Below are 26,479 nucleotides of genomic sequence, written 5' to 3' on the forward strand. Positions count from 1 at the left end.
GGGAGGGGTAGTCATTCCTTTGAGGAACATGGCCTAGTAGTTTTTCCAAACTTAGGCAGTGACCTAGGCTGGACATTTTTAGCAGCAGAAGCCAAAAAGGAAGTGCTCCGGGCGACACGGTGTCTGCCTCCTTATAGCTCAGAAGCTACCCATTCATTAGCATCATCTGCTGAGTGGCTGGGATGAAAATGGAGAAGTCCACAGGCTCAGCAAGAATCTGTAGGACCAGTCTGTACCTTGGTGGATTGTAACATGTTTTCCATTAGCACCAAAAGCCAGGGGATGATTCCTGTCCACTTCTGTCTCCTAAACCCTTTTGGTTCTGCATTTAAAACCATGTTAACCCCTGTCTCTGGGGGCAAGCTGTGACCTTGGCTGAGGACTTGTCCTCAAGATGTTGTGGTTCTGGGATCCACAACTCTATCCACCTACTTGGTCAAATCAGTGAAGGTTTGTGGTCTCCTGGCCAGGCAGGTGACTCGTGGCATCTCCAACAGAGGGAAGGATTCTTTGTATCTTTTTTAAAAAATTAAATTTATTGAGGTGACTAATAAGTCTCAAGTGCACAATTCTATGATACATGATCAGTATATTGCATTGTGTGCCCACCACCTAAATCAAATCTTCTTCATCACCATACTAGGATATTTGACCCCATTTATCCTCCGCTACCCCCTTCCCTCTGGTAACCACCATACTGTCATCTGTGCCTATGAGTTTTTGTTTGTCTTGTTTGTTCACTTGTTACTTTCAGTGTTATATCCCATATATGAGTGAAACTATGCAGTTCTTACCTTTTTCTGTCTTATTTCGCTTAGCACGATAGCCTCAAGATCCATTCACATTGTTGCAAATGGCAGCATTTCATCTTTTCTAGGGCTGAGTAGTATTCCATTGTGCGTATGTACATCTTTATCCAGTCCTCTATTGAAGGGCCCTTTGGTTGTTTCCACGTCTTGGCCACCATGAATAATGCTGCAATGAACATAGGAGTTCCTATATCTTTGTGAATAAATGTTCTTAAAATTTTAAGGGATACCCAGAGAGGGGTTGCTGGGTCATATGGTAACTCTACTCCTACTTTTTGAGAACCCTGTTCCCCATGCTCTTTTCCATAGTGACTTTACCAGAAGATGATTTTCTTGCCTCCAGTGGCTACTGCAAGGTGACGATGTGTAACTCATGAGGAGTCATGCTGTTCTGGCCCAGAGGAGGTGTACAGGGAGTCCAGCGCCTTTTCTGTGATAGGGCGGGACACCACGCATAAGTCCTAGGTTGGGTGCTTGAGGAAGGGGGAGGGATCCACTGCTCAGCTGTAGTCACCTGTAGATGGCAAGATCTAAGCAGTGCTTCTCAGTTTTTTTTTGTTTGTTTTTTGTGACACAGATGATTTTAAAATCAAAGAAAAGCCATGGTCCCTCTCCATATAAAAACAAAAATAGTTATTATTGTGATGAATTGTCATTATTACAGTAACAATTCAAGTTGAAGGGAGCTAAGCAGACCCACACTGGGATCTTAGCTGAATAAGGAGCATTTAACCCAACCCCTTTCTCTGGGCACAGCTCTCAGCAACAGCTACCAAAACCCTTTCCGGATCAGCAAGAATGTTATTTCAAATGATGCGGCCTCTTGACACAGGGTACATTTCTAAGACACAAATGTTTCTTGAAAAATTACATTTTCAGGGGTCTACTACCCTTTCAACAATAGTTCACGAATCCTGAAAGCGAGGTGTTTGATCCTTTCTCTTGGAAGAACTGAGATCAGGAAATAGTCGTCATTGTCAGAGTGGGCTGCGAAGGCTGTGAAGAAGGTCATGGAGGGCAGAGGGAGGAAGGTGCTCTACGGGAGGGCGTGCTTCCTGACGCAGGATGAAAAAGGAGCCTGTTAAGGACAGCTCACCTCAACTTCTCACCAAGACACCCTTGGAACTTTCTTCCTGCACATTTTAAAGATCTCGTTTCCTTCCAAACCAGATCTGTAGTTCTGAACGATAAGAGTCTGGACGCCATTCTGAAGTGACTCGGCGTGCTATAGATCTGGGCTCTGGTCCTCATCCTCTCACCAGCTCGCTGTGTGTCTTTGGGTAAGTTACTTAACCTCTCTGAGCCTGTTTTTCTCATCTATAAAAGGAGCATTAGGTTAATTGCTAGAAACACATTGCAACTCTGGCCTTCGTTGATGCTTATATCTGGGAGGTAGCTTTTCTCCCGGCCACATTTGTGTCTACCTCATAGTGTGAAATTCCCAGGTTGGCTAGAGATGGGTGCATCTCTCAACACAACCACTGAGCCAGCTGAGGAACATGGCTCTTACTGTCACCAAATTATAATGGCCTCTCCTGCAAAATGAAAATAACCTTACTGCTTTGCTGGGCTTTTAACCTTTGAGTGCCAACCAATATCCTAGGAACTATGCTAAAATTGCCAAGGCATTTTTGCTGATTTTACAGCAGTTTAGGAAAAAAATTATGAATCGCAAGTAAATGAAGTTACATATTCAAAAACTTAAGGAAACCTTTACTACACTGACAACTTTAGCAATATCATCATCATCACTAATAAAAACAGACTTAGAACTGGACGCCATTTCGAAGCTTTGATAGTGCTCCCGGCACTTTTGGCAAAAGACAGGAGTGTGGACCGCGCTCCCCGACACTCTGGGGGTTAAGGCCTAAATGAAAGAGCATCTTAAGTTTCTAGCTCAGCACTTGGCACCAGCCAGGCCTTGAAGAAGTTAAGTTTCTCTTTTTTCCTCTCCAATACCCATCTTCTCTCTCCAACCCCCATTCCCAGACCAGGTGCTGTAACCGCTCCCTCCCCATTCCCACACAGACAAGAGCAGGAAAGTGAAAGTCATGGGAAACCAAAGATGAGTCTTTGGGCCCTGTTTTCCATCTCCCACCCCCAAATTGCAGCTAACTGGCCTTTCCAAGTTCATGAGCATTGATTACTCTTCTAATGATCATGATGAAAATAATGTCTATTGAATGTGGCAGGGTCTGTGCTGAGTACTTCAGGGGCATTCTTTTGCTTCTCACATGGTGAGAATGGTATTATACCCATTTAATAGATGAGGAAACTGATGCTTAAAGAAGATTTGAGAACTTGCCCAATCAGCAGAATAACAGTCAACACGTTCGGCAGAAGCCCAACCTCTTGATTGAACAGGTACCTCCCTACTGTCTGGTAGCATACGCCCTGCCTCAGGGGACCCTGAGCATCCTGGTGGGTTTACGTCAAAGCCATCAACCAGGCAAAAAGGACAAGTATGCATGAGCATGCTGGGGTCGGGAGGGTGGGCAGCCAGGTGGGTGGTGTCTCTGGGCTTGGGGTGAAATTGTAGCCTGGTGGCCTCCTCTTCCTCCACCTCCTTGGTTCTGAGGCTGCCAGAGAGAAGGGTGACAAACCACCAGTGGCATTGACAGTATACACCCCAGATGGCTGCCAGGCTCTGACTGGCGTTCAGGCCATTAGTTCCAGCAGTGCCAAAGGTTGTGCATGGAGCTGGGCAGCTGGGAGAAGGGAGACAGAGGCCCGGGGTTACCCAACGGCTAACTGTGACCCCGGAAGGCTCAGCTTACACCGCTGCGTGTTTCTGCCTGGGAACGGGGAGAAGTCTGCTCTCCAGGCTGGGAGCTGTCACTCTTATTTGTGTGTATGTTTTCTGTTTGCTGCCAGGTGCCCCCGAGCCTGTAATGTGAGGAGGGTCTGGAAATGATTGCGGCTCCTCCCTGGCTGAGAAGACTGGGAAAGGAAATGGGGAGTGAGGCCCATTGACCCCGAGGCTGGAGAGCAAGCTCCCAGTGAGGAGTGAGCAGAGCTCGAGGCACCTGGGCGGGGGCCTTTCCCCTTCAGGTGTGTGTGTCAGGTGGGGTTCTGCCTGGAGTTTTTGCTCTTGACATGGTCCGCTTGTCTCCGGAGGCCTAGGGAAGAATATCTCTCTCTCAGGTTGTGAGACCATCCTGGGGTGGGACTCTCACAGCAGTAAAGTGTTAATTTTGTAAGTGGAAGCCTAGGGCGACAGGGTCAGCTGCATGGCATGAGCAAGTTTCCAAAATGCTCTGGGCCTCAGTCTCCACATCTGTAGAATGGGGATAAAACTAGGACCTACCTTTTAGGTTCCTTGTGTACAGAGATGAGGAATGCAAAGCACTCAACACCAGCTATGACCCATGCTAGGTGCTTATTAAGTGTCATTGAGTGTTCAGAATTCTTATGGGCAGCAGAGCCTATTCAATTTCTTAGATGTGTCTTGGGGTCATAACATTAATCCAACTTTGCAGAAAACTATTGGGCCACGCTCCCAGACCCAACATAACCTCTGATATAAGCAGAGGTTTATTATTAAACTTTATCAACCCTTACTGAGTTCCAGGCACAACGCAACAGTATTTGTTGCTTAAGACCTCATTCAGTCCTTACTGTAACGCTATGAGACAAGCACTATTTTATCTTCATCATCCCCAGTGCTATGGGAGGAAGCCATGTGCTCAAGGTGCCACAGCCAGGATTGGCCAGCAGAGTGCCCGAGCCCCAAGTGACTCACTCCTCACCTTGTCAAGTAGAGGGCTGAAGAAGATTCTAGAATGGTGGAAATTTTGTCCAAGGTCACCCTCTGATTTTGGTAGAAGTCCCAAATCCCTGCAGGGGTGGCTTAATGTTCCCCTTGGCCTGAAAGACAAAATGCACGAGTTTAACAGTGCTTGTGGTCACCTTGAAATCAACACAAGCGCCAAATTCTGCTCCAAAATCCACAATTCAATGCAATGGAAGGAAAATGTACAGTCTCTGTACTGGGTTGAATAGTATCCCCTCAAAAAAGGTATCTTGACGCCCTAACCTCTAAGGAGACATGTGATGGGTGCTTCTTCCATTCTGCTCTGGTACCTCAATGCCCTCAGGGTGACATTATTTGGAAACAGGGTCTTTTCAGATATAATCAAGTTAAGATGAGGTCCCACTGGGTCAGGGTGACCCTAATCCAATAATTGGCCTTAAAAGAAGAGGAAATTTGGACCAAGTCACTGACACACAGGGAAGAGCGTGTTAGGACAGAGGCAGAGGTTGGCGTGATGCAGTTAGGAGCCCAGGGAGGCCAAGGATTCGGCAAATGCCAGCAGCTAGAAAGGGCAGGTAGAGACTCTCACCTGATGCCATCAGAGGGAGCACGGCCCTGCCAGCACCTTGATTTTCGCTTCCAAGATTGTGAGCAAACAAATGCCTGTTGTTTTAAGCCACCCACTTTGTGGTCATTTGTTATAGCAGCCACCAGAAACTAATACAGTCTGCTAGAAGGGAAATTGTGGGGTCACCTTGGAAACTCTTTTATCTAAATGTGCTTGGGAGATGAGGAAACTGAGGCCCAGACTCATGCACTGCCAGTGAGCTTGGGGTAGAGCAGCTATCACACCACGGAGGGCCACTTCAGGGTGAGGACAGGTGGCACCTGGGTGTTTTCAAGTTCTCAAGGGACATACCTGGTGTTGAGTGTCACCCATACAATGAACCTTCGCCCAGCGTGGGGCTTAGGAGTTGCATGACACTGCACATCAGGCAAGCGTGCTGTGTCCTGTTGCCCTCAGCACAGCACACCCTCCCCGGGCAGAGGGAAGCCTGTGTAGAGCAGATTGCAAACATCAGGCAGGCCGTGCAGGCTCCATTCTTCATGCTGAGGGAGGGCCCTGGCTGGGGTCGGGTAATTTACACCGTGGTTAGGTATTGGAAAGGTTTCTGTATGAAAAGAGGCTGGGACAATGGCATTGACTTGGCTCTTTTCTCTCCTACCTTGAAAATATTGAATATTCCTGAAGACTCAGCTAACGATCCTGGAAGGAAGCATTAGACATTTTGAAGAGATTTCCAATGCACAGAAGACGGATGACATCAATAACCTTCTGAGGCCAGCTCCCGCCGCCCCCGCCCTGCCAGGAAGGGCTCCCGGCTGACTGTTCCGCCAGGGGGTCTAACTGGGAGCCAGGCAGCTGCTGGCAGACCACGATCCTACAACAACCCTCTAAAACCAGGCCCTCTGCCCATTTACGAAAATGCACTTGCAGCTCCAATTATCTGATTATCCTGGAGGGGTTTGCACATGCCGATAGTTGTCTCGCTTGTTTAGCTTTGTAGGGGAAGGCACAACACCGGGCCTGTGCCAACACAGTACCCACCGTCTTTGAGATGATTGTATCTACTTCCTGTCTTATTGATTTACTTATAATTATTCACCTGTGTGTTATTAAATATTTTTCGTACAGGTGCATAAGCTGTTCATTTGGAAAATTCACTAAGTAGTTGAATTGTTGCCTTTTTAACATTTTTATCATCTCTTCAAACTATTGTGAGTCATATTTTTCTTCAAAAAACTCAATTGAAATATAAAATTACCACTATTTTCCTCTAAATAAAGATTACAGTCAATTCAGGGATGGGCCTTAAAATCAGAAACTATAATTCTGGGTTCAGATCCCTGCGTGAGATGTGCAATCAGATTACCTGCTCTGAGCGTGCGGAGCAACGGGGTGGTTCCCCACGCTTCCTTCCTGGCGTGGAGAGAGTTTGAAGAGAGGAGGTGGGCAGTGACACTCGGATGGGCTCTACCCCTCTCTTTTCTAAGTTTTTCTGCTAAAAAAGAAAGAAACGTCAGCTGTCCTTGCTTTCAATATGGGGAAATGCAGTGCTTCCCCTGCAGACAATGGCTGGGGGGAACTTGCAGAAACACAGACACCACACAGATAGGATGCTGCTTTCCATAGCCCGTTAGGGAAGGAGAATCAATCACCTTGACTGAACTGATTAGAATCTCCAGGAAAACAAGTATTTTAACTGGGTCTTCACCATTAATTGACTGGCTATTTGCCCAACTTGGTTTTTCTGGCCATGCACAGGTGGGTCAGCCTCTGAGTCCCCTGGGGCAGTGGTCGGCAAACTCATTAGTCAACAGAGCCAAATATCAACAGTACAACGATTGAAATTTCTTTTGAGAGCCAAATTTTTTAAACTTAAACTCTATAGGTAGGTACATTGTTATTAACTTAGTTAGGGAACTCCTAAGGCTTAGGAAGAGCCACACGCAAGGGCCAAAAAGCCGCATGTGGCTCAAGAGCCGCAGTTTGCCAACCACGGCCCTGGGGGAAAACATGAGGACATTTCCTACGAAGGCCCTGGGTTCTCCAGATCTCCCCACCCTGTGCGCACCACTGCCCTCGCCGAGGGGCGACAATGTGGCAGGACCAGTCACTTTGGCTCCTTTCCTTCGAGTCCATGAAGAAGGTGCTTCAGGGAGGAACTGGGCCTTGGTGGCCCTGCAGACCCGAGGACAAGCCAGCCTGTGTTCCCCCACCTCCCACATATGTGCTGGGGAAAAACAATGCCCACCCCCCACACCCCCAAAATACCACGGTCACCTACCTGAGTCCTACTCTGTAGCACCCTGCCTTGGAGTCCACACGGTGCCCTTGAGTCAGGACCTACACAAGTCTTTGCAAAGGCAGGTAGGAAGCCCTGAGGGCATTGAGGTACTAGAGCAGAATGGAAGAAGCACCCATCACATGTCTCCCCAGTTGACAACACAGTCTTCACCAGCTGGGCTTCCTGTTTGGGGACCCCCCCGGGCTCCCCTGGGAGCCCATTGCGCTGTGCTCTGCCCCCTCCTACTTCCCTGAAACCAGGCATCCCTCCAACCTCTGACATCACCCCCCTCCCCTGTCCCAGAATTGCCTCTCCTCAGCCAAGAGCCTGAACCCTGCTCCCTCCTCCCTGGGGCGCCTCTAAATCCCTTCAGAGGCATCTCTTTCAGGAGCTTCTGAGAAGAGTGTCATCTCTCAATGGCTGGAGAATATATTAAAAATTCTTGATAACAACGCTTTACTCTTAAATACAAAACCAGCCCTTTCAAAGGCCCCCTGAAGGGCCCCTAGAACATGCCGTGACTATAGAGAAGGAAGCATTTTATCCCAGTGATTTTTTTAAGCAGAGAAAACACCCAATTGATTGGGCCGCCTAAGTGTGAAATCATTTGCACAGCGGGCCTGCGGGGGTCAGCCACGGGCTCCCCAGGCCCAGATCAGGCCCAGCCACCCAGCTGCCTCTTCATAATCATTGCCTCTACTCTCAGACTTAGTTCATTAGTGTGCACAGCGCTGGTAGGGAAGGACACCAAACTGCCTCATGCATGCGAATTAATTGTGTGCTCACAGATTAGCAGAAACATCCACTTCGGCTCTGGAATCTTTCTTCTGACAACCATGGACATCCAGGCCTGGCTTCTGCGATCTTCAGACTAAAAATGAGACAAAATAGGGATGAGTGAATCAGAAGGTAGAAGTAGAACTAGACCTGGACTACCAAAGAGCTAGCTGTGTGACTCAGAACTATTTACTTAACCTCTCTGAGCGTCATTTCCCGGTCTGTAAAATGGGAATACAACCTCCTAGGTACCTACTAGTACCTCTTAGGGTTGTTGTGAGGACTAAATGACATAAGGCATGTCCAGCATTTGACACAGCGCATGTCACGTGGTATGTACTCAATAAATTTCAGATATGGTCACCAGCATCAGCTTCTTCATTATGCCTCTAAATTTGACCTCAAGACCCTTTGAGTAGAAGGAGCCTTCCCTGTATCCTGCTTATTGTCAGGGAGGGTTGGTTAAGGTAAGTAACCACTGCCATGAGCACTTTGGAGAAATGTCTCTCCTAGAGTTCTTTTCATGGGGATCCAAAACAGCTTTGCAGAAAATGGGCTCTCATAGCCAATGAGACTATACGTCACTGGAGGCGTCCTAGCAGGAGATCACTTATGACCTGGGATCGGAGGATTTAGCATGGCCAAGGGCACCTGAGCTCCCTCCTTCCAACCCCCTACACTCCGTGCGACTCTGGGAATGGTAGCTCTGCATGAAAGCATCAGCCCATTAACTTGGGGCCATTGCTCTTTTTTCCATTCATTCATTTTTTTATTGAGTGCCTACAAATGCTGCACTAGGTACCGGGGAACTTCCCATGGAGCTCTACTTAGAGCAACTCTCCCAAATTGGAAATGTGAATGACAAGATGGCCCCAGGGAATGAAACTGGAAGAAATTGGGGAGGGATGGGGTTACTGTAAATACAGTGGGAGGGGGAGACCTGTCCTAGAAGGTGATACGGGGTCTGAGATAATGAGGAGACGCCAGCTAGCAAAGAACAGAGAGAACAAGATTCCAGGCAGAAAGAACAGCAAATACAAACAATCCCATGGGGTGAAGGAACAGAAATAAGGCCTTTGGGCTGACATAAGGCAGAACACCCTGATGAGGTCCAAGCCCTTCAGTGTCTTGATGGCCATGGCAAGGATATGGGCTTTTACTCTGAAGCAGTGGGAAGCTACTGGAGAGTTTAAGCAGGGGTGACCTCACTGGATTGAGCCAGAGCAAGCATCTTCCAATATGGGACCTCCCTATGTCTTTGTCTCTTTCCAATACAGAGAATGTTTCTGCAGGGAGAGCTCCTGGCTGATTGTTCTGCTGGGGAGGGAGAGGGGGATGTTGAACTGGTAGCTGCTGACAGATCAGGATCCTACAAGAACCCTCTAAAATCAGGCCCTCTGCCCATTTAGGAAATGCACTTTGCATGGACCAAATGTAGAAAGCGAAAATTGCTAATGAGTCATGCAAGTCAATGTAGAGGCCAGAATCCTGTTTTACAATGAAATGTGCTTTGAAATGCTGGGGATATATTCCCAACCGAGTCCTGAGTGTTTGGGAGGCTTTCAGCTCATGCGAGCTGCAATGAAGGTGGCCCTTATCAGTCTGCGCTGGAGCTGCCTTAATTAGACCCAGATTCTCTATCTTTAAATTGGTCTTACATCAAAGCTAGAGTTGTAATTGCAGGTGATGCATTTGTGCGCTGCATTGTCATGTAGAATACGGCTGCCATCAGGTAGTGTTGGGATTATTGAAAAGCAATTTGCAGGGAAGGTCTATGGGGGAAATACAGTTCACCTCACTAAGCCTAAGAAAAAAGAAAAAGAAAAAAAAGCAATAGATAGCTCCAGGTCTTGGGGAAAACATGTTTAACAAGAGCTATTTAAATAAAAAAAAAAAAAGACCCTTCAGCATTTTACCACCTCTGTTTTGCATGCACATCTGGCGTAAGGCTCTGAGACACATGGCTGTTAGGCCCATGTTGTTAGAGGTCATTGCTGGCCTGCATTCAGTACAGTCCTGGGAATTGCTTGTGGGGTTATAAGAGATTATCAGGAAAGTTCAGGAGGCAATTTTTGTGGCTACTCACCAATTGATTTCAGGTTCACAAGGTGCTCAGAGAAGATGCTTGACTTGATGTGTTTGTTTTGAAGGCAAGTTTTTTGTGTGGTCAAATGCCCAGTCTTCGGAGAACCTCTTCTTGTCAGTGAAGGAAGGTTGCCACTCAGGACCACATGGATGGGTTCCTAGATTTTGAGAAAGTGGGAGGATTTGTGAGTAGCTGAGTCTCGTGAGGGAGAAGAATATCTTAGAACTTAGAAAAGGCCACTCAAGTTAAAGGGTCATTCAACTTCCAAAGCAGAACTTCCAAAACTTTTGGATGAAACATCACAAAAGGAGACATGTTCATTTCATTATCCGCTATTGGCATGCATTTCTTTGTGTATTAGCTTAGGATATCCAAGAAGAGCGTGTAGGATCTAGTCAAAGAGAGGATTTCTGGGATTCTGCCTGCTTAAGTGGGACGTAGCAAACTAACAGCTCCCCATACCCTGCTCTGATTGGACACAGTCGCTGCTGAATTAGGGTCCATGCATCAGATCTCCCAGAAAATGTCCAGAGAAACTTAAGAAACCCTTTATAATCTCTCCCACTTTTCCTTTATCATCATTCCAGGAGCTACTTTGTTGGTCATGATACACGAAATCGTTTATCATGACCAACTCTGATCCTTGGGGTCATTAATGGAATTGTATTGTCTACAGTTGTGTCTACAGCCCACCCAAACAACTGGTCACTTCTGGGGGTGAGGTGGGGGTAGAGAGCAGGAGGCAGCCACCTGTCAAAGGTATGGAAACAACTCCTTTATGTGGCTGAATTTTTTTCACATTTCATCTGTCCTGGTTCCTGGGGAGGCAGGCGACCTCTTGCCTCTTAGATTGGAATAATGTTCCTGGGCATGAAGGCAGCTTTATCTCTGAAGAGTTTAGGCTTTGGGAAGGCGCAGGGGGTGGGGGTAGGGGAGGGGGGGTCAAGTTAGTCACCAAGGGCAGGGAATCCAGGCCTTCACTCCAAACCACATTCACTTTTCTAATCGAACTGGCTCATATGATTCCAATTATTTTTCCATCGTCTCTGAGGGCAGCAGGCCATGAGGTAGGCTGATGACCTGTGAAATTTCAATTTAAAGAATGAAACTGGTTTTGATTTATTAAAAAGCGAGCCATTCCTCTGGTTCTGTGTGGATGTAGAGAAGGCAAGAAGAGCTGCCAAAAGGCTGGGTGACATCTGATGAACCCTGTCTCCCGGCCTTGGCAGCCCCTCAGGCCACGTCTCTATCCCCAGGGTGTGCGGAGAACTCTCCTCTGACTCACTGGGGAGGTGGCTGGCAGCCACAGAGCCACACGTGCCTTCCCGACAATGTTGCATGCAACCTACATGGGGCTGTGTGAGGCCCGTCACCATAGGCGTCCTTGAAGATGCAGGTTTGTCAGAGCAGAAGTGACTGGGTGAGTGTCCACTGTGCTTGACCTTCACCCCTTGCTTCCTTCCTCTCCTTTTTCTGGTTGATGTTGTTGAATATGGTGTCTGTGGGTTTCTAGGTTGGTGTGTAGCTGGAGAGAAGGCACAGAACTGCTCCACTTGGTAGAACTTTCTTCTTTGTTCTCTCGAACTCCTGCATTGACTCGTCGATGAAATAATCCTCATGGCCTCTAATTTCTTTTCACCCTCCCCATGGTAACTGACCAGTTTTTTGATTAAATGGACTCAGTGTATGCATACATCCATCAATATGGATGGATCTTAAAAATATGATCCCAAGTTTTAAAAAAAAAGAAAAGAAAAGCAATTTTCAGGGAGTTAGATAAGACGCTGTGATGTACAGAAATTAAACATAGATGTATGCCCGGTTTGGCTCAGTGGATAGAGCGTCGACCTGCGGACTAAAGGATCCCAGGTTCGATTCCGGTCAAGGGCACATGCCCAGATTGTGGACTCAATCCCCAGTGGAGAGCGTGCAGCAGACAGCCAATCAATGATTCTCTCTCGTCATTGATGTCTCTCTCTCTCCCTCTCCCTTCCTCTCTGAAATTAATAAAAAAATATTTTAAAAAAACATAGATGCACATGGAAAACAAAAAGGTCACATTAAACAATGAGAAGAGCTGCCTATGGGAGGAGAGCAATGGAAATGGAAAATAAGGATCAAATGAAAGAACTAAAAAGAATGAATGAATCAATCTATCAACAATGATGATGTGCCCTGAGCTGAAGAGTGTGATTATCTTTACACACTATCCTTAGAGTAAAGGATATAACAAAAAGCAATGTAACCTTGGTAATCTTCTAATGCTAGACCTGAGGCTCAGGACCCAAGTGGTGCTGTGGCACCAAGATGACCAGCTCAACCTGGGTCCTTCCATGCCATGGCTTCACATCCAGATGCAAGGGACCCTCCATGAGAAGACAGGAGCCATGCTCCCCAGGCACACACCTTCCAGAGGAGAAAGCATCCGAGGGGGCTGCTTTCTCCTCTCTGACTGTGGCCCGTTCTCTCCCACCTTGTTATGGGGCCAGCAGCAGGCTGACTGTCATTTTCACCATCTGTAAATGGCGTGATGCCAGTACCCCTGATAAGGCTGTTGTAAAGAACGAATGTATAAATGCCTGCTTGGCTCTCCGCATAGTGCCTGACTCACAGTAAATGCTTGCTCTTATGATCATAATCATAAGAATGAGAACAACGAACATTAGTAATAATGATAATAATAAATCATAGGGAGCATTTTTCTCGTTCTTGTGTATGCCTTGTTCAGAAGGTCTGTTTTTTTGGAATTATTCTAAAGACCCTAGTGTCCAGCTCAATAACACAAAATCAATAAAAATGAAATTTTCCAAGGTTTCTCTTATCTCTTAAGTCTCCTGAGGATCCTCCAAGGCTGGGCCACAGGAAAGGAAGCCCTGGCAGTCATATCAGACATTTCAGTGCAAGTGATCTCAGTCCAGAATCTCAGCCAGAAGGACAAGTTGGAGAGAGACAAGGCTAGCGAAGCGGAGGATGAGGCAAGACTAGCTCGTGACCGGACGGCATGTGGGGGCTGCCTGCTCATTCCTAATGCTGTCTTAGAGGTTTTAATTGTCCAAAGTACTTCAATCCCTGCTATCTCATTTGAGTCTATGACACTCTCCTGAGGAGGTGTAGAACTCCCATTTTACAGATGGGAAAACTGAGATCTAGAGTGTTCCAAGCCCAGGATGAACATTAGTTGTAGACCTGAGCCTAGAACTCAGGTATACTGACTCTCAACCAGGGCATTATATAGTGACTAGTGGCCCAGTGCACAGATTCATGCACATTGAAAGGAAATGAATTAGAAGAAATATTTTAATATTTTTATTCACCCTTTCTCTATAATAGAAATGTCAACAAAAACAACTAAATTCACAATCGACGATGACAGATCGAAATACACACATGCTATTGGTGCCAATGAGAGCTTTATATGTATCACGCATGCAAAAGTCATCGTATAGTTTTAAATTGCCAGTGCATGTCATATGTACCAGCCGGTCGGTCCGATGGTCAGACGGCTATATATATATATATATATATATATATATATATATATATATATATAATGATGATAACAATAATGGCAATTGTTACTCGCAAGTGTCTATATTAGCCAGGCACTTTTGTAGGGATTATATTTATATTTTGTCTAATTTTTGCAATAGGCCTATGTTGCCGATGCTGTTAGTCCTCATTTTAGAAACTAAACAGCTAAGGCACAGAGAGATTAAGTAACCTCCCTAAGGTTGCACAGACTGGAAGTGGTCAAGGCAGGGCATGAGCCTGGGTTTGCATCACTCCTTTTACTATCTTTTGCTGCTGTGCTACCGCCTTGAGGACCAGGCTCTGCTGCTTTGAGTCCTCTCAAGACGAGAAACACCTACAGTCCCAAGGGTGGGTTAGTGCCCACCTCTTAATCCCAAGATTAGAGAACAAAGTCTTGTGCCATTGGGCTCTGGAGGGAGAGGTGGCTATGGTTTCTGTAGCAAAGGACTCTTCTGAACTTGAAGCCCTGGCCAACCACAGATCTCTCTGCTGTACACAGGATTTACCCCAAGTTTTCCTGGGGGCCTAGGGAACTTTTCAGAGTGCCAGTACCTTATTCAATGCCTGGTGCCCCTTTTGTTAACTATCTGGGGTTCACTGGAGTCCAGCCTGCCACCGAGGCCTCTCCCACCACCAAGCATATTTTTACTTGGCATCTGCTCTTTACTGGAAAGTCTGTGGTAGAAAGAGGGATGTGGACTGGGAATGACAATGGATAAAATTTAGAGCATCAGGAGGACGGGGAAAGAGTGCTAAAAGAGGAGAGTGGTGCTGGGGAAGGGCAAGGTGTGATGGGGTTAGAATGGACACCAACTTTGGCTGGAAGGGAAGAGGAGATGAGCCAGAAGGTAGGCCTAGAATGCCAAGAAGTGCTTTAGATTTTTTACTTTCTTTGCGTTTCCCAAAGCCTGTGCAGTGGAACTCCGGGTAAGTGCCATGCTAAGAGGGGTTCTGGGAGGAGAAAAGTCTGATCAAATAAGTCTTGGAAACACTGGGTTAAATTCAATGAAATGCTTTTCTGTACTGCAGGATTTATCAGAGCCTTTATAATAAAAATGTATACTGTGAATCTTCATTGGGGGAGGATAATGCATGAGCATTTCCCAAATTTATTCTATCAATGAACCCATTTTTTTCAAGGTGAAGTTTATGGGATTAGTTTAACTGAGCAGTCTGAAATTGCTTTCCCATGAGTGATTTGGGAAGGGAACCACTGAAAAAGCAATCCAGTCTTGGTTTGCTGTGAGGCCTGCATCAGCCCCTACCCTCCTCAAACCCTTACCATAGCTCCCTTAACCCCTACTGATGAGGGATGAGTTCTGTGCTTAGTTTTACCAACTTTGGGAATACTTCTGCTTGGTAAACTGCAGTAAGACTCCAATCCTTGACATGTGGGCCTTTACAGGAACCAGGGCACTGACTCTCATTCCAATTTTGAAATTACTATACCAGTCAATGGTTCTAAAACACTTTGAGGTCATGAATCCATTTGGAAATGTGCTGGACGCTATGAACTCTGTTCCCAAGCCAGGGCGGGGAGAGTGGGGGAGTCATAGGATCATAATACGCAAACAATATTAAGGGATTTTCCAAACCTTTTGAGACCTATCTAATGGAATACCTTCATGCACACACTTTGGCCCACTAGTTCTTCTGTTGGGTCAGCACCAAAATTCTAGTGCTGCTTTCATTTGGATGCTTAGATAGACAGCCCAATTGGCCCACTCACAAAATTGGCCTCGTGGCCCATGTATGACCTTTTTGCCTGGGGAATTATACAGACTGGCCAGCTGGAAGCTATTTTCTGGGGTGGTATTGAGAAGAAGCATGGAGAGACTTCTAAACTTGTTTTTAATTTAACATCTTCACCTTTGTTTGGAAGCAGAGAGGAGACAGATGGAACAGTCCATCCAAGAGATGTCTATGCTTTTTTCAACTTCTAAATTTGGATGGGATGGGTCACCGAGCTTGCTTGTGTTGAAGGAAATCAAGCCAAGCCAGTCATCCTGGGACCCCATGGCTGACTTCATGCTTTATTTAGATGAACACTGAGCTTTGCTCTAGAGTGATGGTCTGATGTATGGAGAAGCTTTAATGTGGAGTCTGTCCTGGAGATCCCAGTAGGACACATTTTTCCAAAATGCTTTTCTTCAAGGTCATTTTGAAGATATTTTTTAAAGTATATTGTTTCTTGAAGAGCTGGGACAGGCCTGGTAGCCACCCTCTCTCTGTTTTCCACTTCCCCATTGTCTGTGAGCCTGACTGTTTTCTCTCTCCTTCATTTCAACCTTCTTGTGTCATTTTATTTTAGGTATTGCTCCTAAGTACCAAAAAGCCAGTTTATAGAGTATTTAAAAAATATAATCTGAAAGTCTTTAGCCTTTAATGTGTGGCTTTGACTCATTCATATTTATTGTGATCACTCAGCTGCTTGGATTTACTGAAACCATTTTCTTTTGTGTTGTTTTTTTAAATCATATATTTCTATCTCCTCAACTTGCTTTGCATTGAACATAAGGAATGAGAGAAAACATTCGGTTGCCTTTTGTTTCATACAAAGACTACCCCTGAGTGCTTCCTTGGACTCCTTAGGAAAGCCTGTCCTTTCTATCCTGAGCATCTCAAGCTCTTTATTTCTCCAAGGCCTGCAGATATAAGAAAGGAAAACCTGGGTACTAAGCCAAGAAGAGGATGGTGTGTTGCACCCTTGGTCTTTCTGCCCATATAGAAATAGGGGGAATGGGTAAGGGATGAGATCAGAAAGAACAAGAAGCAGAGAAGGTGGCAGCAACTTGCTTTGAGGTCTACCAGATGGAGCCAGATAAAGCTTCACAAGCTCAGTGGTAGGATTTGGCTCACCAGCTGGGGACCCTGCTTTGGTGACAGAGGGGCTTTAGCCTTCTCCATCCATATGACTGGTAACTCTGCCCTTGCCCTCACCATCAGCTTTTCTCTCCCAAGACTATGGCTAATGCCCCGGTACTTGGAATACAATCCCATAGCCTTCTGATGTCAGCAATTGCTTTGGTTTCCAGAAGACTCAGCCAGCCCACAGCTCTGCCCGAATCTCCAATGGTTGGCTCAATAGATCAGTGGACACACACTTTCCCTGAATTTGGCTGGGCTTTGGGAGCAAGTGGTCAGGCCTATGCTGAACAGATTGTGTGTGTGTGTGTCCCAGCCTGAAGCTCTTAAAGCAGGGCCTAAAAGGCACAGCCCATAATAAACAGTTGTAAATTGTTCCATTCTTGTTCCTCTAGCCAGAGGGCAAGTGTTTCTACAGTTCTTTTTAACTTTATTTTTATTGTTGACTCTATTGCAGATATCCCTATTTGCCTCCCCTGCTTTGCTGACCTCCATCCAGCCTCTGTCCCCCCTTTCCTCTGGCCATCACCATACTGTTGTCTGTGTCTATGGGTTATGCATGTATATTCTTTGGCTAATGGAGGAGAAAGTGTCCTGATGCCCTTTAATAGCCTGGGTGCTCCTCCCTAATCTGGAAGACCTATGCACACATAGATAAATACAATGGACAGCATGAGGCAGCAAAGTCTGTAGCAGGACCAGGAGACCAGGGTCACTGAGCTTGCTTATGTTGAGGAGAACCAAGCTAAGTTAGTCATCCTGAGACCCTATGGCTGACTTCAGGCTTATTCAGATGGACACTGAGCTTTGCTCTAGAGCAATGGTTCTCAACCTGTGGGTCGCGACCCCTTGGGGGTTGAACGACCCTTTCACAGGGGTCGCCTAAGACCATCGGAAAACACATATATAATTACATATTGTTTTTTTGATTAATAACTATGCTTTAACTATGTTCAATTTGGAACAATTGAATTGGGGTCACTACAACATGAGGAACTGCATTAAAGGGTCGCGGCATTAGGAAGGTTGAGAACCACTACTCTAGAGTGATGGACTGAGGCAGTGGCTGGCTCCAAGCTGGGTTGGCCAAATCATAGACTATACACAGGCTGGGGCAAGGGGAGCCTTCACAGCCTCCACACATTGGCTTCAGTTGGGCTAGCCAGAGGGCAAGGCCCAGGATGCAATTTAATGCAAATGACTCAAGACAAGGATTTCTGCTAAGATGACAGTAGGGGGCACAATGGTGTATAAAAACAGTCCTCTAATCTTCAGAATATATGGTATGTGGGGAGTGAGACATATACATGGACAGTAGAAACAATAGGGGAGCACAGGCCAAGGGAACATCATTGGAAGTGGGTTCTGTGAGCTTTGGAAGTCTGAGAAGGCATACAGAGAATGGTTAGGATGCCAGGCTTTGGTGCCCCTCTGGGCTTAAATTTCTCTTCTGTTTCTGTTTATAGGTTACGTGACCTTTCATAAGTCGTTTTCTTCACCTATAACCCTACCTTGTAGGATTTTGTGATCTTTAAATGAAGTGATATGTGTGAAGTGCTTTGCACTAGGCAGGACATATAGTAAGTGCTCAATAAATGAATAAAAACTATTATTAGTCCTAGAGTAAGTGGTCATTTCAAGGTGTCTAAAGGAAGAGAGAAAGAGCTAGAACAATCAGAGCAAGAAGAGCAAAGAGCATAAAAACAAATTTAAAAAGTGGCTTGCCCAGAATTTTGGGGGGGTTGTTCATATGTACAATTAATATTAAGTTATCATTGGCCACGCAGCATGGAATACAATGGTGAACTAGGCAAAAGTAACCCCTGCTCTTAACTGCCCATTGTGGAGGAAGAATTTGGGAAGGGATCAAAACATTTTGCCTAATCCAAGATGATATTTACGTCAAAGCTGTGCGCTTTGGGATGGAGAGGACACACAATGCACCTTATGTTCACCATGAAATATCTTTGAAAATCTCGCCTTCAAAACTTTATTCCTAGCCACTCTGCCATGCAGAGCATTCTATGCAATTAACTGACAACATGGAACTTGCTGGAACTCCCAGAAAGTCCTACAACTTTGAACATTAATTACCATCTAATGGGGGGCCACCTAACCTGCAGAATGGTGGATAATGAGGCTGATACCCCAGTATCCATCTGCTCCTCCCCTAACTGAGTAAGAGCAGTGCTGTTTTGTGATTTGACCACAGTTCTAAGGGTAATCCCACCCTTCTAGCAAGTGATAGGTTCAGGAACAAGCATGTGACTCAACTGAAGATAGTGCAATATAGGAAGAGATGGACTGGAGGCTTCTAAGATCTTAATGGAGAATATCTAGAGAGTGTCTCCTGGTAGACATGAGAAGCAAAGCACTTCACCCCGATTGCCATTGCCAGCCGTATTGCAATCATGAGGGAAGCCTGCCCTGGGATGATGCCAACTCCATGAGTGGTCAAAGGAAAGACAGGAAGTACATGGGTCCTTCATGATCTAGTTAATGGGCCAGAACCAACTTAAAAGCCCAACTAACTCTAGACTTTCTGCACGTGGTATATAACATTCTTTAGTATTCGGGCCTGTTTGAATGGAGTTCCCTATTATTTGCACTCTACCACATCCTAATGGGCACACTTGATAAAATAGAACCAGGAATTTATTCAAATGATTCTATCTCTAGTTGAGTTTATCAGGGCTTTGGTCCTCCTCAGAGGGAACACACTCAGCTAAGCCCAATTCCTGCTCATCAGACAGCCTCTAGGACGCTCTCAGGAGCACCCAGTCTTGTGTAGATAGAACCTTACAGGAAACGCAAATTGTGGTGATATCAACCTTTTGGATTGTCAGGTTTAATAATAGCAGGCTCTTTCCCAGAGCTTGCTGTGCATCAGGGACATATCTCAGCGGTTTACATACTTTATTTATTCTTCTAATCAGCCCATGAAGTGGCTCTTGCCATTATCTACATTTTGGGGGGAAACTGAGATCAGAGACATTAAGTTGTCCAGAGATGCACTGCTAATGAGTGGCTGATGCTAGATTCAAAATCAAGTAGTTTGGCTTCAGAGTCTGAATTGTTTCTCATTTGAGGTGGTTCTACGATCCACAGATAAAAAGTATATAAGGGAAGACGCAGAAATGAGCAACTAAAACAGAACGCATTTGAAATCATAAAATGGGAAAAACACACCTTTAAGATTTCATCCACCTCCAGGGGAGCCACAGCCGGCTTTGGAGAACAGTGTCAGTTTCAGGCAGTTATTCATGTTCCTCTTGCCAGCCTCTCACGTCTTCATAACCTCATCTTTCCATCATTTCTCTATGACCATCTCTCTTTTCATCTCCTCATCTGTGTTAAGAACGAGTGAATTAATAATCTACTATCAAACAAATTCTACAACTTCTGACCACGGTTACTTTGGTAAAAATTTTATATTTTTACCTACCACAGAGGCAAAAAAAAAAAAAAAAAAAGTTCTTATGTGAAAAGGAAGCCCCATGTGATCCTTCCACTCCTCTGCCAAATGGCTCAGGCTCGCCCCACCTTTTTTAATTTTGCAAAGCATTTGTGTGTGTCTTCAATGGAACACGGACAAGCCGGATCATGGGAGGGGAATCTGGCTTGGCCGTGGGGTGGGCTGCAGGTGGTTGGCGAGGCTGGCCAATGGGAGAGACTTCTTGGAACAAGCCTGACAAGTAACCGCTGGCCCAAGCCGAGGGCCTCATCTCCCTCCAGCTCGGGCCCCAGGTCACCAAAAGGAAATGTATTTAATTTTCAAATCCCTCCCGGAGCCAAAGAGAATTCCAGCAAAACAGCCATAAACATTGAAAGAGTCTCGTCTGATTTAGGAAAACATTCCACTGGATTTAAAATGAAATATCCTGTGACTAATCTCATGTAAGACTGGGAATGGGGCTAACTGTTCACGCTGGTGGTCAGCGAGGGGACTCCGGGGGGAGGCCTTGTCCCTCCCACGCACCACTGTGGGAGCAGCAATAAATCAGCCGGGACCGAGTTTTCAAACGAGGATTGGGAAGGGCTCGCTGTTTGATCCCCGAAACCCCTTCTTCCCAATTTGTCACTGATTTCCCATCAAGAAGAGTTTGTGAAACTGAATCCCCCATGCATTTCTGGCACTTTGTAAGCCAGTAAATAAAACCCAAATGTTAATTCTTCTGAGCACGGCGTTCCCTGCCAAGAAGTGAATAATGCACTGTGAAGGAAACAGCATCATGCATCCTTGGATGAGGAACAAGAAACAGTGGGGCAGAGCTGGGGAGCAGGGAGTTGTGAGGCGAGGCAAGGCAAGGAATAAAACCAGAAAGGGAGATGCAAAGAGGAGAGGCAGAAGGAACGAAAGTGCCTTGGAAGATAGTTGCCCTGTCTCCCTGACTCGAGCTCCTGAAGGCCAACACCAGGCACTGACAGTAACAAATTATTTGGTTCCATGTGCCTGCACAGTACGGAGTACCTTCCACATGCATTCATTTCCTCCTCACAAGGCCCTAGGAGGCAGGTTCTGCTGTTATCCCCACTTACAGATGGAGAAACGGAGGCTCAGAGAAGTTAAACAACTTGCCCCACAGGACAGAGAAGGGCTGGGGCACTTGGTGGGTATCAGAGCCGACACAGCCCCATGGTGCTGTCCGCCCCAGAGGAGAGGTGGGAAGTGTGGCTAGAGTGACCAACCACCCCTGTGTGCCAGGATTGAAGGGACTCTGACAGGCAGGTCTTCCAGTGGGAACACCAGGAACGTCCCAGCCAAACTGGGACCAGTTGGTCACCCTGTGTATGGGTGGTCTGACCAAGTGACCTCCTTAGGTGTTTATGTCAAGAGCTTCTGCAGAAAAACAGACATTGGTGCCTGTAGCTCTGTCTCTATAAGACGAAGTACCAGCATCCTATTTCTTGCCTATAGGGCACCCCCCAAAATACTCTCCCGACACATGACAAGCGAAGGAAGGAATAACAATGACACATGCTACTGTTGCTGAAAAGACCAACAGTTCCCCTTGGAACCGTCTCCCAGCAAAGACAGGAGGACACCGTCTTAAATTCTAGCTCCACAAAGTCTGTAAGTAAATTATGATTTTCCTTATTTATGAACCACCAGGTCATTTTAAAGGTACAGAGGGACTCTTTCTGCTCACCATTGGAATGGTGGAGGCAGAAGACAGAATTCCTAAGCAGGGGGCCCCCTTCTCATTTCTGGGCCTCACTCTATCAGCGGGGACCTCTCACATGTGAATGATGCTAAAATTAAGCCTCTGTCTCCTTAAGGAGTCAAGTCAATCTTGGAATCCATCCAATACCAATAGTTCCTACAACAAACAGAGCCCCGCATTTCCAAACAGAGTTTTCACATATGTTATCTGACTTCAGCTCCTGGAGATCCCATGAAACAGACAGGGCAGATGGGACGAGTTTCATGCTCCATGGTCCATGATTGGGGCGGGGGGCGGGGCAAGTTTGGAAAAAGTAAGCAATTTATGGAAGATCATACCTTTAGGGAGGGGCTGAGTTGGAAATCAGATCCACACCTTTTGAAGCCACATTCTACATGCTCTTCCCAGCACCTTATTTTTTTTAGAGTGGAAGGAGGGAGGGAAGGGTAGAGAGAGAGTATGTGAGAGAGACACATTGATGGGTTGCCTCCTGCATGTGCCCTGATCAGGCCAGGGATCAAACCTGCAACCCAGCTGCGTGCCCTTGACCAGGAATTGAACCCTTGACCCTTCGGTGCATGGGCCGACACTCTAACTATTGAGCCAATATCTCTATATTTCCAAAACGGATCGCGGTGCCTGGCACACAGTAGGTAATCGCTTCCCCACCTTGAGCAGAGGGGGCAAGGGAAAGACCTGGCTGCAACACGGACTACACTGAGGTTTGAATCCTAGCTCCACCACCTACCTGTGAAACGCAGGCAGGTCATTTCACCTTTGAGCCATCAGACCCTTCCCATGCAGAAGTGCAAGTGAAAACACCCTCAGAGCTGGGAGAGCTGCGACCATAGCCGAGGAGGGCTTGGCACAGACTGATTCCAGGTCCCGGGATTCCGGGCACTTCCTTAGCCCAGCCTGCTGGTGGAAATGGTGACCCGGGGCACCAGGCTCTAATCTCTGGGGGCAGGCACCGGCCCAGATGCTTTCTGACCTCTGTCATGTTTAACCCACCTCTCCCACCCAAATGAGAGGGAATGCTCTCCCCAGTCAACACATTCCTAGTGTGGTTGGTGACTCCTTCCGTCTGCGCCTGGGGCCAAGCCACAGGTGATAATTAGCTCTCAGAAAGTGGAAGGTATTAACTCCAGCATCTTGAGTCCATTCCAATTGAGATAATTAAGTAAAGCGCCCACAGGTGGATCCAGTTAATGAGGCATTGCCTGGGTTGCCACTGTGCCAGGCAGGCAGCAGGCATGGAGCTGGGGCGTGAGCTGAGCATGGATGACTAAGCCTTGGGCATAACTAAAAGCACAGAGCACGACCCTCTTCTCGGCCCTCGGTGTGTTCCTGCCCAATGTCCCCCGGGGAACGTGGGTGTGCTGGGCTGGGAGTCCAGGACATGTGCTCCAGGCTGGGTCCTGCCACCAGCTTAATGCATAACCTGGAGCAAGTATCTTCCCTGCCCCAGCTCAGTCTCAATTGTAAAATGAAGGAAGCAGTTAAGGGGGCAGCTCACAAAACCGAACGAAGATCTTGGGCACAACTGGACTCCATCTCGTTCTCTCCTCCTTCCCGCACTGTCATTGCTAGTTTCCGCTGCTCTCTCCTTGGCCTCACGCTGTCCTCCAGCCTTGTCCCCACTTCCTTCCACAGCGTCAGCATCCTCCTATTCACAGCCTTTCAGTGATAGCATAGGAGGTGGGCCAAGTAGGACTTCCTCCTGGTTTCAATTTTGTAAATCCTCCGGGAGGGCCTGATTGGTCCAGCTTGGGTTACAGGTTTGCCTTGTGACTGATCACTGTGGCTTGGGGTCGGGGGTGAAAAAGGAGGGGGCGGGGGGAGACAAAAGCATGCACTAATCCAGAGGCAAATCTATTGAGCTATCACCAGAAGCCACCAGCATGGGAATCTTTCACGGTGACAAAGATTCACACATGATGACTCTTCCCTCCTCTAAGAAGCAGATTGTGTTCCTGTGTGTGTGTGTGTGTGTGTGTTAGTGCCCTGGAACGGGAATATATATTTCCTGACAGAAATAATGCTAGGAATGGTGTTTATTCTTCCAGACCTGTCTAAGAAGAGGTCGCCTGGAGCCTACAGTTTCTCTGTGAAAAATGGAGAATAATAATGGCACCCACTCATGGGTTGTTGAGGTAAAGAATTCAGTTAGACTCTGTTGGTAGCACACTGCCTGGGCAGCAGTAAGAACTCAATGAACAGGAGCCATTATTATTACAAAGTGATATACCCCTTGTATGTGCTTCAAAAAAATAGTGAGACAGGTCCCTTATAAAGAAACAAGGGGCCAATTGACCTCTGATGCAAATATACTTATTTTCTTTGTCTCAAGCATTGGTGGGTGTGAAAAGGTGGGATGAGTTAAAGAATAGTGAGAAGATGGTGATGTGAATCTTGGGGGTACTCTTAAGGACCTCAAACAGTAACTGTGCTCTTTGTGGCTAATTTTGCTAGTCACTTTCTAGTTCCTTTCCTGTCACTGACTCCTTGCTTTTCAGTGGTGTTTGAGACTTGTTAAGGGAAAGGGGAGGGGTTCAAAAATAGGACCAAGGGGAAGAAAAAGACAAGAAGATGGAAATAAAGGTTTCCTTGATGGGCCGGAAAAAGAGTGATACAGACAGGGATGAAGAAAGAATAGAATAACTATTAGAATAGTTAACAGTCACTAGTAGAACAGTTACTGTTTTGACCTGTATGTGAGACAAAGAACAGGCTGAGATGAAATGGAGTTTCATGAGGTGGAAGGCACAGCAGGGATCTGGGACATGTGTCATTTGTAAGGAGACGGGTCGGAAGGGCATGTGTGGGGTTTTTGGTTCTGCGCCCAAATGGTATAGAAGGCCGAGAATAGTTTTATTGGTTCTTGAGGTTCTCAAGGATGGTACATCTCAAGGGGGAGGCAGCAGCTACATTTAACTGAGCCTTTCTTTGTGTTGTATACTCGCGTTCCCTGCTTTGCTCCCATGAATGTCCTGTCTGCAACATACACTGTCTTATTCACCATCGTGCTAAGTCCCCAATAGGTGATCCATACCATTGGAGGCAGTGAGAGTTCACAAATCAAAGTTGCTCCTAACAATTCTTTCTGCAGATCAATCGAGGTGCTCCTAATACTGATACAGTGGGACATCCTAACTGACTCAGGAGAAGGAAAAAGGGAGTTTTCCTGTGCATGATTTCATTCATTCATTCAGTCATGCAACAAACATTTCCTGAGGGTCTGCTGTCTATAAGGCTGTGGTGAGTGCCAGGGACACTTCACTGAACAAGATTGGCAAAATGCTTGCCCTCCTGTTGGGAGGGAGAGATGAGAGACCACCAACTACTCATAACACGTGAAAAGTGCTACCAGGGAAAACACAAACGAGTAAATGAGAGTCTGTAAAGAGTGCCTGAAACTTAACAAAAAGTTATTAAACTTGCCTCCTGTTTTAAAATTAAGATCCACATTCTTTGCAGAACTTCAATTATTTTTATAATCATAAAGAAAATATAGCCCTGGCCAGTGTGGCTCAGTTGGTTGGGCATGGTTCCATACACCAAAAGGTTGCCAATTTGATTGCCAGTGAGGGCACATGGCTAGAGTTGCAGGCTCGATCCCAGGTGGGTGAGTGTAGGAGTTAGCTAATAGACATGTCAGTGTCACATCAGTGTTTTTCTCTCTCTCCCTCTCCGTCCTCTCTCTCTCTCTCTAAAAATCAATAAAAAGTATTTTAAAAAAGAAAATATTGGCCCATTATGGGAAACCTAGAAAATATAAAGATACAAAAATCTCCTATAAACCACTGTTGAACTCACACTTATTTTATGCCTACTTGGCATCATATTGCAAGTTTTTTGTAACCTGCTTTTTCACTTCAAATTACATGGTGAGCCTCTCCTCCAGTCATAAAAATTTAATTTGAAACATCACTTTAAATAACTGCATGATATGCCATGATATAGATGTGCCATAAATTATTTAATCATCTCCTCATCGTTGAATATTTGGTTTGTTTCCACTCTTACAAATATGCTTCATGCTTCAATGACTCTCCTTGTTTCTAAATCTTTGTTTGAGAGTCTGTTGGTTTCTTAGAATAGTTTCCTGGCCAGTTGGGCCACAAATATTCATTGAGCAATTATGTGCTAGCAGATTTCCTTTTGCTTTTTGAGCCTGATCCTTTAGGTGCTGTTAGGACTGCTTGCCTATGCTACCCTTGATTTTGTTCCTATGACAAAGTGGGCTTGTTTGCCCCATCTTGTCTTGGCCTCAGTTGTACCTCTGGACCAGGGCATGGGAGCCCCTGTCTTATTTGGACTCCTCTCTGTACCAAGTCTGTTTTTCATCTTCATCTTTCATCTCTTGCTACCCAGTCTCTCTGGGTCTGTCTGCTGTGCTCTTACACCCAGACTTTCTGTGTCTTCCTCATTCTTTTAGGGGCTGAGGACTGTGGCCCTCTAACTTTGTAGTCCCTTCTCACCCAGATTCTAGCTTAGCCTTGAGACCAGCTTGGCCAAATGGGATGCTAGCAAATGTGGTTCAAGTGGAAGTTTCAAAGTGCATGTCTATTACCACCAACCCTCTTGTCCACTTGGACTTGCTCTTCATTGCAACTCTGAGACTGCCATCAGAACATAGCAGG

General features: G+C 46.2%; 2 long non-coding RNA genes across 2 annotated transcripts; both read right to left on the reverse strand.

The window, feature by feature from the left end:
• Nucleotides 1–696: 696 nt before the first annotated feature.
• On the reverse strand, nucleotides 697–5,573 carry LOC132214570 (uncharacterized). The gene is made up of 3 exons (XR_009448316.1): nucleotides 5,483–5,573; nucleotides 4,559–4,676; nucleotides 697–1,864 (listed from the first exon to the last, which is right to left on the reverse strand). It is a non-coding gene; the product is annotated as an uncharacterized LOC132214570 (long non-coding RNA).
• Nucleotides 5,574–7,101: 1,528 nt separating this feature from the next.
• On the reverse strand, nucleotides 7,102–20,013 carry LOC132214571 (uncharacterized). Its single transcript, XR_009448317.1, has 3 exons — nucleotides 19,861–20,013; nucleotides 10,276–10,432; nucleotides 7,102–8,283 (listed from the first exon to the last, which is right to left on the reverse strand). It is a non-coding gene; the product is annotated as an uncharacterized LOC132214571 (long non-coding RNA).
• Nucleotides 20,014–26,479: the final 6,466 nt, after the last annotated feature.

This window comes from Myotis daubentonii, chromosome 13 (assembly GCF_963259705.1).
Source record: "Myotis daubentonii chromosome 13, mMyoDau2.1, whole genome shotgun sequence".
Classification (NCBI taxonomy): domain Eukaryota; kingdom Metazoa; phylum Chordata; class Mammalia; order Chiroptera; family Vespertilionidae; genus Myotis; species Myotis daubentonii.